The 16628-nt window shown below is 32.7% G+C and overlaps 1 protein-coding gene across 1 annotated transcript in view; it reads left to right on the forward strand.

Moving 5' to 3' along the window:
- Positions 1-16628, forward strand: part of LOC111518309 (esterase FE4) — an 80116-nt gene that overhangs the window by 47904 nt on the left and 15584 nt on the right. The window lies entirely within an intron of this gene.

Consider the following 16628-nt stretch of genomic DNA (forward strand, 5'->3'; position numbering starts at 1 on the left):
CATATATATATATATATATTTAGTACTATAGGTAGCACTCTTATATTTGTGTTCTCAGAATGGACCAATACATAAGAGATTTTAAAATAGACACTTTAAAAACGTTTACACTTAATAAACCTGAAGAATGCAAAGAGATTTTGAAACAAAACGAAGAAAATTCCAACTTCAAAATTATTCATAATAATATTCGCAGTTTGAATAAAAATATTGATGATTTCAAAATGATGTTGGATGAGATAAACTCATCTGATTGTGTGATTTCAACAGAAACCTGGAAATTACTTGACCCTCATATATATTGTATACCAGGATACAAACTAATTTATAATGAAGGTGAATACAATCAAAACGATGGAGTAATAATGTTTATAAAAAAAGATTACGAAGTTGATAGCGAAATTGTTGCAATAGATAGAGTTAAATTTCTCAAAGCAAATATTATTAAAATCGGAAATAAAAATGATACACTCATCACTAGCTGTTACCGATCACCCTCAATGAACATAAATGAATTCAACCAAATTTTAATGCGATACTTTGAAACTATACAACTAGAGAAATATGATTATTATCTCTTCCTAGGTGATATAAATATAAATCTGTTAGAGGAAGACGACAACACAACCGAATATCTCAGTATATTGCATGAACTCGGGTACATATCCAGTATTAATGATCCCACAAGAATATATAATAACCAGATATCATGTCTTGATCATATTTTTATCAAGAGTTAATGGAATATACTTGACATGACAATACCAATTGTTCTGAAAAGCAATATCAGCGATCATTTTACAACTATATTACAAATTGTTATGGATAACGAAATTCCAAAAAAAACTACGGAATGAGATATAGAAAATATATTAATGAAACAAAATTAAATAATACATTACACCATGAAAACTGGGAGTCAGTGTACCCAACAGAAAATCCAAACACTGCAATGGAAAAATTTATTGATGTTTTAACAAACGCTATTAAAAAATGTACTGATATTAAAAAATGTACTAGGAAGAACACAAAATTTGCACCATGGTTAACGAACACCCTATTGAAATCCATCAATACTAAAAACGATTTGTTTGCGGAACTGACCAACAACCCACACAACGAACAATTGAAACACTATTACAAAAATTATAAGAATAAACTCACCAATTTAATGAATAGAGCTAAGCGCGACTACTACCGAGAAGAAATTAAAAATAACTCGTGCAATTCAAAAAAACTCTGGAATACAGTGCAGAGCATCACTGGTAAAAAAACAATCAGAGAAACAAATACAGAGTATAAAAAATGACAAAGGTGAATTATTGAATGGAAAGAGGGAAATTGCAAACGAATTCAATAACAGATTCATAGAAACTGGTAAAACATTGGCTGAACAAATTATTAGGAACCCAAATTTCAAAACAAACACAACACGACTAATAAATTCTATAAGTATCCGTCCTACCGATACGACTGAAGTAAAGACTCTTATCAATGAACTGAAAAATAAAAAATCCGTAGGGGAAGATCAAATACGAGCAGAAACACTAAAACAAATCTTAGGCAATATCGTTATTCCTCTCACTCATACCTTAAATCGATGTCTAGATAAGGGACTATGGCCAACTTCTCTCAAAAAATCAGTCGTCATCCCGATACACAAAAGTGGGGACAAAAACATTGTTACCAATTATAGACCCATTTCACTGATAACGAATCTATCAAAAATATTCGAGAAATTATTGAAAACCAGACTCTTATCTTTTATAAATAAATTTAAACTTCTTTCTTGTAAACAATTTGGCTTTAGAGAACAAATCTCCACGGTAGATGCTATCCTATACATCACAGAGAAAATACACCAAGCTCTGGAAATGGGAACTCCATGTCTTTGCTTATTCATAGATTTAAAAAAAGCATTTATACTGTCAGCCATAAGCTACTCCTAGAGACACTAGAAAAAATAGGAATAAGAGGTAATTGTTATAACCTCATTGAAAGCTATTTGAATGAAAGGACACAGAAAGTGAAAATTGGTGACGATTCAAGTAACTCAAAAATCATTGAATATGGAATACCACAAATCACAGTCCTGGGTCCATTGTTATTCAACCTATATGTGAATGAATTGTTCTCAGTTGCTAGTAAAGGTGACATCGTAGGATATTCTGATGACACCGTTATCTTTTATCAAGCTCCAACATGGCAGGAACTAAAAAATACTACAGAAATAGATTTCAAATTTATTAAAGAATGGTTCGATAACAAACTATTGACAGTCAACTTCGAAAAAACCCACGTTCTTCCTTTCAGTTGTAACAAATCTGGCATCCCTCCTTTTCGCCACCTAGAAATAAATATAGATGGAAAAATGTTGAAACTGAATACTACAACTGTAACAAAATATTTAGGAATATATCTGGACACACATCTTAAATGGGATTATCATATAAAATACGTGACCAAAAAACTCCAAACCATTTTATATGAATTCAAATATCTGAACACTTACTTACCCATAGAAGAAATGGAAGTAATATACTCCTCTCTCGTAGAAAGTCATATCCGATATGGTATTGAAGCCTGGGGTGGTGCGCTTAAAACCCATCTCAATCGACTAGAAGTGATACAGAGACGGTTCTTGAAATTAATGCTACAGAAAAGCTCTAGATACAACTCTGATAGCCTCTACAAAGAAATAAAAATCATGGATATCAGGCAATTATTTTACCTTTGTGTGAATATGAAATACCACTTTCAAAAACATAAAGCTGATATTCCTAACCATGAATACAATACTCGAAACCGTAACAAACATATCCTACCGCATGCTACAAAATCAAAAACTCAAAGAGCATACTCTTATGTTTCAATAAAAATTTATAATACCCTACCAGGAGAAATAAAAAAATGTAAAAGTAAACAAAACTTCAAGAAAAAGTTAAAGAAATATATCAATGAAAATGAAAGGAATATGATCTCCCAACTATTTGAACCCTAGTGGAATACAACCAATGTATGTCATTTAACTTTTTTGTATTATTTGAATTGTATTCTTTATAGAATTCAAGCTGACTATATATTAGTTTTAGAGTTGTATATTTTTGAAATTTCACCATTTGATAATTTTTATACATATATTTTTCCTTTTTTATTTGTCTATTTATCTGTTAATTTCAAGGAAACAAGTACTTTGTACTTATCCTTAATCACTTGTTCACTCCATGCAATTGTATTATTCATATATATTCATATATTGTTTTTTTTTACTGTGAATAAAGTGTCTATTATTATTATACCAGACACCATGTGAAACTCCTTAGTACACACATTGTATACAGTGCATTTCTTCAATGTCCCCCCCTGCTTTTATTTTTGAACGGGTCAACTCAAAAAATTTATAGTTGAGATAATGAAATTAAAGCATGAATATTTTGAAGTGAAATTGACAGATGAAACTTTCAAGATGGCAAAGGGGCGCCATCTGAAAAAAAATTAAATGGAAAGAGGGGTCTTATGACACATCTTTTTGAAGCTTCTCGCAAATACTTCACAACCCTAGAATTTAATGGCAATATTTTCAACTACTACAAAATGACGGAACTTTCAATAATTGCCTGAATTCATTGACATTCAACTACATAATTTTTTGGGTTGGCCCGTTCAAAAAATAAAAGGGAATAGGGGAACTTGAAGAAATGCTCTGTATGTTCATTATATACTTACTTATTCATTTATTCTACCCACTGGGTCCCAGCGCCGAAACTTTATTATTATAATTCGTTAGGAAATAACATGGGATTGATACTATCTCTTGTTTTTGATGAATCTGCAGTGAACTGGAGTGACATTTTTACCGCTTTTCGAAAGTAGTCAAGATGTCTCTTCAATAAATCAGTAAATCAGTAGTTGCATACTTGCCTATGGAAAATATTGATCTATTTGAGCAATACAAAGATAATTTTTCTGCAACAAGGCAATCCGCAAGCTTATTCTTCTATAATTAATCACATCGGTCTTATTCCCGGATTTGTAGAATCTGATTGTTTTTTTTTCGAAATTTTGATAATATTCCACTAAGAATGATTGCTCATATTGTTCAGCTCTAGAGACCTCTAACTCTGTTGAGAATCTGTTTTTCCGTTAACCACCTGTCGCCACCCTACGAACGACAACTCTCAAAAGGACTAACGAGGTCTTACCTTTTAACGTGTGATTCCTAAGTACTTACTTTCTTTTTATCACTTTCCATCAATTCATTCAATTCCACACTGTGATACTTCTTCCTCAGTTAACTAAAATATTTTTCAGGTCTTGGAAAATGTGGACATTGTGATGAACTGACATTCTTATACAAATACAGATGGGCTCCAGATGTTGTTCCCTCACCTTCCGATATACTTACTAGAAAGCGCCTAGCCACATTGTGGGGAAATTTTATCAAATATTCGTATGTATACAGGTTTCAAAAAATATCTAGGATAAATTGAAAGGGGTATATATTTAGGCTTGGCTTTCTCCTTATCCATCTTCATGCAAAATGATGTGAGAATCTTCCATAGAAAGGGGGAAAGCAATTCATTTCAAAATAAACTTTATACAAAGATGTGTAGTTCATGCAAAACAGTGACTTTCAGACATAAAACTGGTAGGCAAAGCCCTTTCCGAACAACTACTTTCATATTAACATTGTATTACCTGAAAAACAAAATACCTTCGAAACAACTACTTTTATATGAACACTGAATTATACAAAAAACACTTTTCTCTATTCAGTTTGCATTCCAAACATTCGTTTTGGATTTGAATCAGATATCATTCACAGAATTGCTACACAATACAATAAATGAAAGAGACAAAATCTCAGTTATATGGAACACTGTCATTCTCTCTGGTGGACGTTCGATTCTTTGAAATAACACACTTGCCTTATTGGCTCTGCAGCACCAATCTGAACAACATTACAAAATGAGGCACTCAACGCATCCAAAAAATACGAATTCATGTCACAAATGAGTTAAGTCTACCCATATCATCGAGGTTAGTACGTTATGACATTCATTCTCTTATTTGATTGAATCCCAGCCATTGGAATCATGTTTGCAATGTGTAGCAATCCTGTGAATGACATTCGATTCAATTCAATTCGAATGAAATTAACAAAATCGCTTATGTTGAGTAATTTTGCATATGTGTGAAATATATACATATATATATATATATATATATATATATATATATATATATATATATATATATATATATATATATATATATATATATATATAACAGAATAATTAGTGACTGGATTGACTATAAATCGGTTTAATTCGTGAGGTTGCAGTTACACCTGACGAAGGTGTGAAATATACCGAAAGCTTGACATATAACAAAGAGTTTTCTTTGTAACAGCCCAGCTATTGAATGCAACCTCACGAATTAAACCGATTTATATATATATATATATATATATATATATATATATATATATATATATATATATATATATGTAGGAAGTACCATGCCATGATTGTGACAGGACTTACATCGGCCAGACCAACAGACGAATCAACATTCGCAAAGATGAACACAAACTAGCAGTGAAGGGAAAAGTCACCACGTCTTCTCTCTTCCAACACGTACTTCAAACAGGACATAACATCAATTTCGACAACACAAAAATGCTAGCAAGCAACGAAAACTTTTACTCACGAACAATCAGAGAGGCAATCGAAATTGAAAAACGACCTAATAATATGAACAAGAGGGATGATGCGCAAAGATTACCATCAACATGGAGATCCGTTTTATCACTTCGCACAAGCAATCAGACCGCTCAACTTCAGAGGCAAAACTCGGTACATGACAATACAGGTACAATAACAGAGGCAGGAGAGGCAGCTCAGGTAATAAGACCAAAACAGGTAGTCGAACAAACACAGGTAGTGGCAGCAACGCAGGTAAAGGGAAACATCCATCCCTATAAATTGAGACACAGAGTTCGAAGTAATCAGTCTAGTTGAAAAAACCAGACATCACCAGAAGATGGCAAATGAGACTTTGCCGAAACGTTGTGAAAATAATCCTTATGGGGAGAAAATACACAGAACACGGAGCGAAACCCGAGAAAACAGCTCATCATATATATATATATATATATATATATATATATATATATATATATATATATATATATATATATATATATATTTTTTTTTTTTGATTGATGCAACTAATTTTCCTTTATTTTGAGTATTTCAATATTAAATTCTACAAAAAGGATTTGAAGCTTTATATCTTCTATTAATTATCTGCGAGCGCTTTCGACAGTTGGTAGTACTGTCATCATCCGGTCAGTTTGAGGAGTGCCAGATGATGACAGTACTACCAACTGTCGAAAGCGCTCGCAGATAATAAATAGAAGATATAAAGCTTCAAATCCTTTTTGTAGAATTTAATATTGAAATATATATATATATATATATGAAATCTAGAAAGGTTCATTCAGTCAAGCTGCTGGAAAATAATTCTATGAAAATCAAAAAATGAATAGATAAGTACTGTTTGATCATCCCCATATTGATTTCAATTTAAGAGACCTTTTCCAAATGATTAACCTTCCTTTTTGACAGTACATATTTTTCCTTCAACAACAAATTTTATAAGCAAACCTTTGGAACTCCCATGGGAGCATCTATTTCCCCAATATTAGCAGCATATGTGATGAATGATGTATTGGACACAGTATTACCAGTCTTGTCCTTTAAACCTCATTTTTTGAAAAAATAAGTAGATGATATCATAGTTTCATTGCCTCATGAAGGCATCAATGAGATTCTTGACACTCTCAACAGTTACGACCCATACATTCAGTTTACGATAGAAACAGAAGATAATTTGCAGTCAGTACCATTCCTCGATACAAAGTTCATCGGAACAACAGATAACAAAGTCTTAATTGACTGGTACAGAAAACTTTGCAGCTCAGGTAGATACATGAACTACCTATCGTATCATAAACATTCAATGAAAGTGAACTTGGTCAAGCAACTGAAAAATAGAGTGTTAAAAATCTCAGATATAAGCTTCAATAATAAAAATCTTAAAATTCTTGCAAATCTTTTCATAGAAAATTCTTATCCAATTCGTTTGGTGAATAATATTTTGTTCAGTACACCAACATCTCTGGAAAACTATAATTTAACTTCCAATTTAACCCTCCCTGTCAATGACAATATAACTGGTGGTGCTCCAGCCCAATTCATTTTTACATCCTTACCTTTTATCAAAGAGATCACTCTCAAACTATCTAGGATTTTTCAAAATTTATCTAACATTAAAATAGCCAATAAAACGATACTCACCATTAAATCAATCCACAGCAAAGTTAAAGACAAGGTCCCTTTAATAAACCAAGTGAATGTTGTGTATAGTATTCCGTGTCAATCATGTGATAAGATATATGTTGGCCAAACTTCACGATCATTAGGTGCTAGAATTACTTCGCACAAAAGTGACTGTAGATTACATCCAGAAAGATGCTCTTTAGCAGACCATGTGAATAAGTTTGACCACCATATGGATTATAACTCAATGAAAGTATTAACCACTGAATCAATCTCAGTTAAGAGGTCCTTTCTAGAAATGTCTTACATTTTTGAAAATAACAATTGTATGAACAAAAAAAAAGATATCACTTGAGTGAAATTTATTCCTACTTATTGACTCTAGATAAGAGCTTTTACAAAAACAATATCAATTTGAACAATTCCATTGTATGATAAATCTTAAATTTAATCTTTTATAACAATTTTATTCAAACATAAATTTTACATTATACACTAGAGTACACTTGGTACTCCCAGTGAGAATATATAATTTTATCAATTGACAGATGTCACTCTGGCATTCGTAACGTTCTATCCTCAGACTCGTTCATTTGAATCCTGCACACATGATGTGAATAAGGGTCTGACGAGAAACAATATTTTATAAAAAATAATCTCAAGCATTTAGAATTGTATATCAAGTTTCATCTTCACCAGTGTATCAACTTTTTTTTTTCAACATCAATGTAACCATCCTCACATAAGATGTAAGTCATGAACAATTAATATTTTTGATCTTACTTCAAAACCTATATTATTGTAGTTTCCCTGATGATGGAAATAAAATTTTCCGAAAGCTTGGACTTATATATATATATATATATATATATATATATATATATATATATATATATATATATATATATATATATATATATATATATATATATGAATATATAATAACTAGTGACTGGATTACCTATAAATCGGTTCAATTCGTGAGGTTGCAGTCAATAGCTGGGCTGTTGTTACATGTCACGCTTTCGGTATATTTCACACCTTCGTCAGGGCAACTGCAATAATAAGATTATTGTTTTTCTATCTGTTTTTGAACCTTTTTATATTTTATTCTCACGTTAGTAGGTTCTCCATATTTATATATTTTTTACAAGATATATAATCTTATTATTGTAGTTGTCCTGACGAAGGTGTGAAATATACCGAAAGCTTGACATATAACAAAGAGTTTTCTTTGTAACAACAGCTCAGCTATTGACTGCAACCTCACGAATTGAACCGATTTATATATATATATATATATATATATATATATATATATATATATATATATATATAGGGTTAGTTTTCCCTCCGCCCCATCGAACCACTTTATATCGACGATCCTTCAGTTATAACATATATAGTTTGTAGAGTAATATTCCCCAAAAATATTTTTGTATGAAGATGATAAAGTAGAAAGCTTAAACCTTTCTTTCACAAAATAGTTTTTCTTTAGATACTTCAGAACCTACCACAATCTGAAAAAAAATCATACATGAACAAACAGCATTTGATCTTCGAAAGGACGCTGTAAACTTTTGCATCCAAAATTTTCACAGTTCCACCGAAACCCCTCAAAGTATTTTGTTGTCGGCTGTGGCAAGAAAAGCTAATGCCGCGAAGAGAGTTGAAGTAAAACCATCAGGCACCTGTGCAACGTCTTCGACTTGGATACAAAGTCGTTGGTCTGCATGAGATGAAAGGGGCAACCCTGAGCATGGCACAATGCACATCTCCGGAATATTAATCATTATTCCGACCCCCACCCCGGAGTATGCTTGTGGAATTGTTTCCTGTCTCTGTCTGCAGGTGACGCAGTGGACATCCCACTGAAACAACTGCAGAGAGATTCTATGACTAAATGGAATTATTTTCATTTGGTCGTGATACTCAGACGATTCACACCGTTCTGAAGAGACCATGCCCGATACCACCGTAAAAAAGTAAACAGAAGTAAATTCACTTCCGTCACCTCGGCCGTACACGGACCACATATTTGCAGTTGAAGCAACCACAACATTGTGGCCACGTTGATTGCATTTCGCGGTTGACCCAACCACATTTTTGTGGTCGACTTGCGGTCATATAAACCACACTTGTAGTTGAGGCAACTGACATCAAAAATTGAATGCTGTGAGACCAATATGAGAAAAAGTACACGATGGTGTACGCGGTTGGTTACGACTGCAAGTTTGTGGTTAGTGTACGGCGGCTGCCGCGATGACATCTCGGCGGAGATCAGCAGCAAGTTGACTGCAGACGCCCTTTTTGACTTTTATGTGTACGTGTACGTGTAGTACAATATTTCTTATGGGCGGCTTGAGTTCGCTGGAACGCGACTGCAATTGTGTGGTCGATCCGACCGCAAAATTTGGCTCGTGTACGGGCGCACTCAGTCTCTTTGATGTTTTGGGTCGAGATTTCATTTTTTCATGGCATGTGGCGGGGCAGGAGGGTGTCGGCGAAGAGCTGTTATGCACCTCTGCACGAGGTTCGATCAAAAAATATGTGACCATGATCTGACTTCATCATTGCTATGAGGAGCTCCCAATAAATGTCTCATATGATTGTGAACTGTTTAGGAATTGATAAAGAATAAGACAAGGTGGTGAAATAAACGTATGTAAATATTTCATATAGTGAGATTATACAATTCAGAACAAAAACTTATGCTAATATATTTTAAAGGTTTTTTAGAATGATCAGTTTTTGATTTTTTTTTTGTTTTCAAATTTCTATTGGCAAATTTCAAAGTATAATAAATTCTTACCCTTGTGAAAATAGAAAATATATAATCCAAAGGAAAATTATCACAATCAGTGACACATAAATTATTGAAATGATTAAGAAATTCTGTCTCTAGATGAATGATACATTGTAAAAATGAATCTCGAGGCATATATAAACTTCTAAACTGTTTGGTTACTGTATTACTATATGCCTTGAAATGACTACATACCTACATTTGTTTCATTCAGTGTCGTACTAGCCGCAGTGGCAAAATTTGTACATACTTCTCATGAATGTTTTCTTGAACATTTTCTCAAAAGATATCCACAAACATAGCCCAAGCTGTTGCCTTCTGGAGTAGCTACAGTTCTATAATCATTTGTCTCTACTCTCAAAGGTTTATAAGGATTTTTCGGAACTTCCACGAAAATCTTCATTCTATTTATGTCCGCATCTGTAATACTTGATAGAATCTCACTAGTATCTTCTAGACAGTAACTTCTTTCTGCCTGTGTGAAATATTGAAGAATAAATGTGTTTTTGAAAGCTCTGGTAATTTGAATAGAAGTTGGGTTTCTGGCATTTCCACAAGTATTTCTAAGTTGACCAAAATAATTTTCCACACAGTCCTGATTTATATTTCTCGTCAATATGTAGGAGTGTCTTTCACTATGTAGGTTTTCCCAAAGTTGCAGAAATGTCGAAATTGTTATCTGCCACCTCTCAATGAATCTCATTTGTCCAGTCGTGTTTTTTCTTTTTTTTGATATTACAGTTGATTTGCTAAAATATTATATAACAACGATAAAAATAAAAACAACAATAAAAATTAATTGGCACTCCGGGGCGACTTCATCAATTCCAGTGGCGCATTTGCTTTTTCAGCTGCAGGAAAACCCGGAAAAACCTGCAGCACCACATCATCTGAAGATCTTGATTTGCCAATGTCCTCTCTCTCATAGAACAAAATGTAGGGTATCTCCATAGGTTCCAATAGATTCAATACATCGCCAGAATACTTCGTGACACGACTATCGTCAAACTTAAATCAGTCCGTTTCGTCTTTGACCAAGGCGTAATAATGACCAAATTCAACGAAAGAACCACAATGATCAATGACTGCATGAATATTATAATAGTGGTCTGCTAGATTGAACTGTTCATCTATTTCGAACCTTCGAAAGAATTTCTTGCTTCCGTCAGAGGTTGAGTCTTGTTTGAAGATCATCAGTGTTATTATTAGATTGACTGGTGCCTCAGAAAATCAATTTGTTTTGATGTTCTAAAAAAAATTTATTGAAATCTTTCACACCGTCAAATCTATTTGAATTCAAAATATCAAACACTTCATCCATTTTTTCAATGAATGTTGCCGTTCCTATTGCTGCTGATGGTATCTTATTGAAACTGGCATAGATATTCATCGCTGTAGCTACCGAATGACTGAAAACTTGACTGACTAATTTAACCTTCATCCTTTGAAAGTTAGTTGAGAATAAATTAGAATCAGTAAGTTTGGGTGCTAGTCTATATTGCTTTTCCTTATCCAAGTTGTAAAGTTGTTCAAGATGAATTTTGTTCGTTGTATGTTCATCAAATTTCAAAAAGTCATCGAAAAAATGGTTTTTGCTACATTTCAGCAGATGTAAAATATTGTTTTCTCATCAACAAAGAAATGTGGCTGCTTTACAGTCACTTCGAAATCTTTTCTGGCAAGTTTATAAAAATTTGAACTTAAATCTGAAAGGATACCCCTTACTCTCAATCTTATTTTTGATAATTGTCCAACAGCTTCAATCACGATACTTTTTATATCCAGTATTGATGTGGATGAATTGGTAAAGAAATATGCAACAGGCCGTTTCCAGTTTGTATGCCTTTTGCCATGACTACTAAGGCATTTGCAGAATTTAATTTTGTTCTGAATCATTTGTCTGAAATATTTTTTTATATTATTGGGTTGGTTGTTGTAAATCAAAACTTCAATATGAAATACAGATTTCTTAGTTTTGGGTTGCCTAGTTTGCTAATTATGAAGTGTGTCATTCGAATGAAATTCTAATGTTTTTTGTTATTGATGACAAAATCTATGAAAAGACATATTTGCTATTTATAGTAGATTATCTGGAACATATAAATGGAAGGTAGGCTCCAAAAAAGGTTATTTGAATATACATTTGATACGGTTTTGCAAATATTTCAGTGGAAGTAATTGTTTTCCTACAGATACAAATCAAAACTTGATGTGGTTCAACAATTATTTTTCTTTGTGGATTTCCAGTGGAACTGGAGGCATACACTATTCGTAAAGTTCAATTTCATCAAATTAAATTCATAATAAAAAGTTTGCATATTAATGACTTCACTACATATGGTCTATAACAATTTATTTTATGATTTTCGTTATATGTTCATTACTTCAATCTTACATAATAAATAATAGAAAAACATACCTTTTTTCGTCAATTGGAAATCGAAAAAAATGAATGCCGATATCACCCTGCAAATTACAGCAACCCACTTGCTCATTTTGAAACTAGACACAAATTTTTAACAAATACAAAACCACCACTTACAACGATTCACTCTGTAATAATATTCCATGCCTCAATTTGGCTCGCTAGGTAAACGCCTTAGATTTAGTCGGTTGCGCTTTAGTTCGGCGGCGCATAAAATTCGAGGTGAAGAATCCTGACCCAAATATGGCGGAGAGTGAACTTACTAGTGTTTACTTCTATATTGTGCCGGTACTGATTATGGGGCAATCACCCCGAAACCGGTCTATCGGTTGGTCGGATCGACCAAACGAAATTAATTTCTGCTTTTCATAGTGGAAAATAACTTGCGACGAACCTTTCAAGTCGAAGACGTTGCACCTGATGCCTGATGGTTTTACTTCAACTCTCTGCGCGGTATTAGCTGGGTGGGTTGTTGTTTTTCCGTTGGGTATCTGCCACACGTACCTACAAAGTCGTAGGTATGCATATATATATATATATATCCGTTGTCTGGTGAACCAGACAACGGATCACTTTGAAAATTTAATGGAGGGCATATTCGGACATTCTCTAGCCAACTAAAATATTTTCGACAATGCGGTGTTCCCGCTTCTATTAGAAAGCAGTAGCAACTTTGATTTTTCAAATGGAACACTCTGTATATAATATTATTTTTGGAATCTGCAACAATTGCCCGACAACTTTTCTTGATATTTCCCTATACCTATCTGTTACCGTTTTCGAAATAAAAATTAATTTCAATTTTTTTCTTCGAAAATCATGACTTATAAAAATGCCGATATCTTTTAGTTAAGAAGTACTATGATATCGAAATTTGGTTTAGAGTTAGGTGATACTTGGACACTTCCCACACGTCAGCCTAATCTCCGTTACTTCAATACAGGGTGGTAAAAAAATACAGTTTTTTCGTTTGCTTGAAAAAGTTGCTGAAATTTGATTATTTTAAATGGAACACCCTGTATATTATTGAAAATTCGGAAAGCTGCTGAAATTTGATTTCTTTCTATGTATATCATACTTATACCTAACTAGTCAAGTTTCGGACTTATGAACATTTATTTGTGAAAATGTCCCTTCAGAATGGTATTTCCATTCGGTATTTGGTAAGCAGGCCATGATTACTATTTGACAGTAGCGTTGTGACATTCTCCTAATAATATCGACATTTTCGTCACTTCAGAAGTTGCAAATACCTTCAAAACGATGGAACAAAACTATTCAAACGAAGTTCTTATGAATTTGTTTATTATTTTTGGACAGTGTGACAAAATTATCAGCAGAACATGTAGAAAGTTCAATGAAATGTATTCGAATCTACCGCCAATGAACCTCAAGAAATTTATACGAATTCAGAACAATTTCAATATGTTTGGATAAACTTTAAAAAAGCACCAAGAAACTTGAAATTGGAAATATTGATATGAATAATTATAAAAAAGTAAAACAATCATGTGGAATATTTCAAAATATGTTCGAATCGCTGGCCGTTCACTTCCAAGCACTTTAAAATGCGGGTGTTGACTGCTTTCGTGGTGGCAGATCTGATTTCATTGGGATCCAAATCTTCAAATGTTTGGGCAATCCTTTCTAACAATTCATCTCTCGAACGCACGGGTATTTTGTAAACTTTTTCTTTAAATATTCCCCACAAATAAAAATATAATGGATTAAGATCGGGTGATCTCGCTGGCCAATTCCATGGTCCCAAGCGCCTCATCCACCGATCGTCAAATAGTCTATCCAGTTCTGCGCTCACTTCTCTTGTGCAATGTGCAGGAGCTCCGTCTAGTTGGTACCAACAGTTTCGATAATCTTTGAGTGGCAGATTATCCACAAAACTGTCTACAGTATTCTCCAAAATATTCAGGTAGCTTCTGGATGTTAATGACTCCTCGTATATCACATACCTCGATTTGTTGTCCATCAACATGCAGAAGACATTAAAACTAAATTTTTCTTGAAATCCGGCTTCTTTTGTGACGTGAGGATTTTCACTGGACCAATAATGACGATTTTTTCTATTGAAAATCCCTTCTCTCGAAAATTTCGATTCATCAGTCCAAATAATTTTATTTAAAAAAAGTGGATCTTCTTGAATGCGTGTCAACAACATTTCACAAAATTCTACTCTCTGTTGAGGATATTGAGGCTTCATTGCTTGAATTTTGGTGAATTTATAATCATGCATTTTATGTCTTCGCAAGATTCTTTGAACCGATGAATATTTTATACCCAAATCTTCTTCAGCACTTCTTATCGATGACTCGAGAAATGCGTGAAAATATGCTAAGACATTAATCTGGTTGTCTTCGAAAGTTACGGGTCGAGGCAAGTTTCTTGGTGCTTTTAAAGTTGATCCAAATGCATTGAAATTGTTCTGAATTCGTATAAATTTCTTGGGGTTCATTGGCGGTAGATTCGGATACATTTCATTGAACTTTCTACATGTTCTGCTGATAATTTTGTCACACTGTCCAAAAATAATAAACAAATTCATAAGAACTTCGTTTGAATAGTTTTGTTCCATCGTTTTGAAGGTATTTGCAACTTCTGAAGTGACGAAAATGTCGATATTATTAGGAGAATGTCACAACGCTACTGTCAAATAGTAATCATGACCTGCTTACCAAATACCGAATGGAAATACCATTCTGAAGGGACATTTTCACAAATAAATGTTCATAAGTCCGAAACTTGACTAGTTAGGTATAGGTATGATATACATAGAAAGAAAGCAAATTTCAGCAGCTTTCCGAATTTTCAATAATATACAGGGTGTTCCATTTAAAATAATCAAATTTCAGCAACTTTTTCAAGCAAACGGAAAAACTGTATTTTTTTACCACCCTGTATTGAAGTAACGGAGATTAGGCTGACGTGTGGGAAGTGTCCAAGTATCACCTAACTCCAAACTAAATTTCGATATCATAGTACTTCTTAACTAAAAGATATCGGCATTTTAAGAAGTCATGATTTTCGAAGAAAAAAATTGAAATTAATTTTTATTTCGAAAACGGTAACAGATAGGTATAGGGAAATATCAAGAAAAGTTGTCGAGCAATTGTTGGAGATTCCAAAAATAATATTATATACAGAGTGTTCCATTTGAAAAATCAAAGTTGCTAATGCTTTCTAATAGAAGCGGCAACACCGCATTGTCGAAAATATTTTAGTTGGCTAGAGAATGTCCGAATATGCCCTCCATTGAATTTTCAAAGTGATCCGTTGTCTGGTTCACCAGAAACGTCTAATGTGCCATCCACCGTGAATCAGCCTGTATATATATATATATATACATATATATATATATATATATATATATATATATATATATATATATATATATATATACATATATATATATACATATATATATATATATATATATATATATATATATATATATATATATATATATATATAAATATATATATATATATATATATATATATATATATATATATATATATATATACATATATATATATAAATATATATATATATATATATATATATATATATATATATATATATATATATATATATATATATATATATATATATATTGTATATATACTCTCAAGGGCATACACTTTTTAAAATTTTTTTGTATGTAAAACTTCAAGTAGTTGGTTTTTGGTATAGTTATTTTTAAAATACAAATTGTTATCCATTAAAAAATTTTGTATTTCATCTTTCCTTGGAATTTTTATTCAGTACTTTGATGAGCTGTCGCAAATGATAGGAAGCGTTGTCAAGAACTATTATACTATTTGCATCCAAATTTGGGATCAATGTGTTTTCAATTTAAACGATTCCTCAAAAATATTAGCTTCCATGTTCTTATGATAGTCAACATTGCAGTCCTCAAGTTTTTTTTCACATAATTTCAAAGAATTTCGAACCCATCCTTCACTTCCTCCGCAATGCACAATGATTAGTTGTGATCTTTTGTTTGCAGGCATGTTAGGCGTACATATTCTCGAACCAT

The sequence above is a fragment of the Leptinotarsa decemlineata genome, unplaced genomic scaffold, assembly GCF_025532065.1.
Source record: "Leptinotarsa decemlineata unplaced genomic scaffold, Ldec_3_MD MMD2_tig00003736_RagTag_RagTag, whole genome shotgun sequence".
Taxonomy (NCBI): Eukaryota; Metazoa; Arthropoda; class Insecta; order Coleoptera; family Chrysomelidae; genus Leptinotarsa; species Leptinotarsa decemlineata.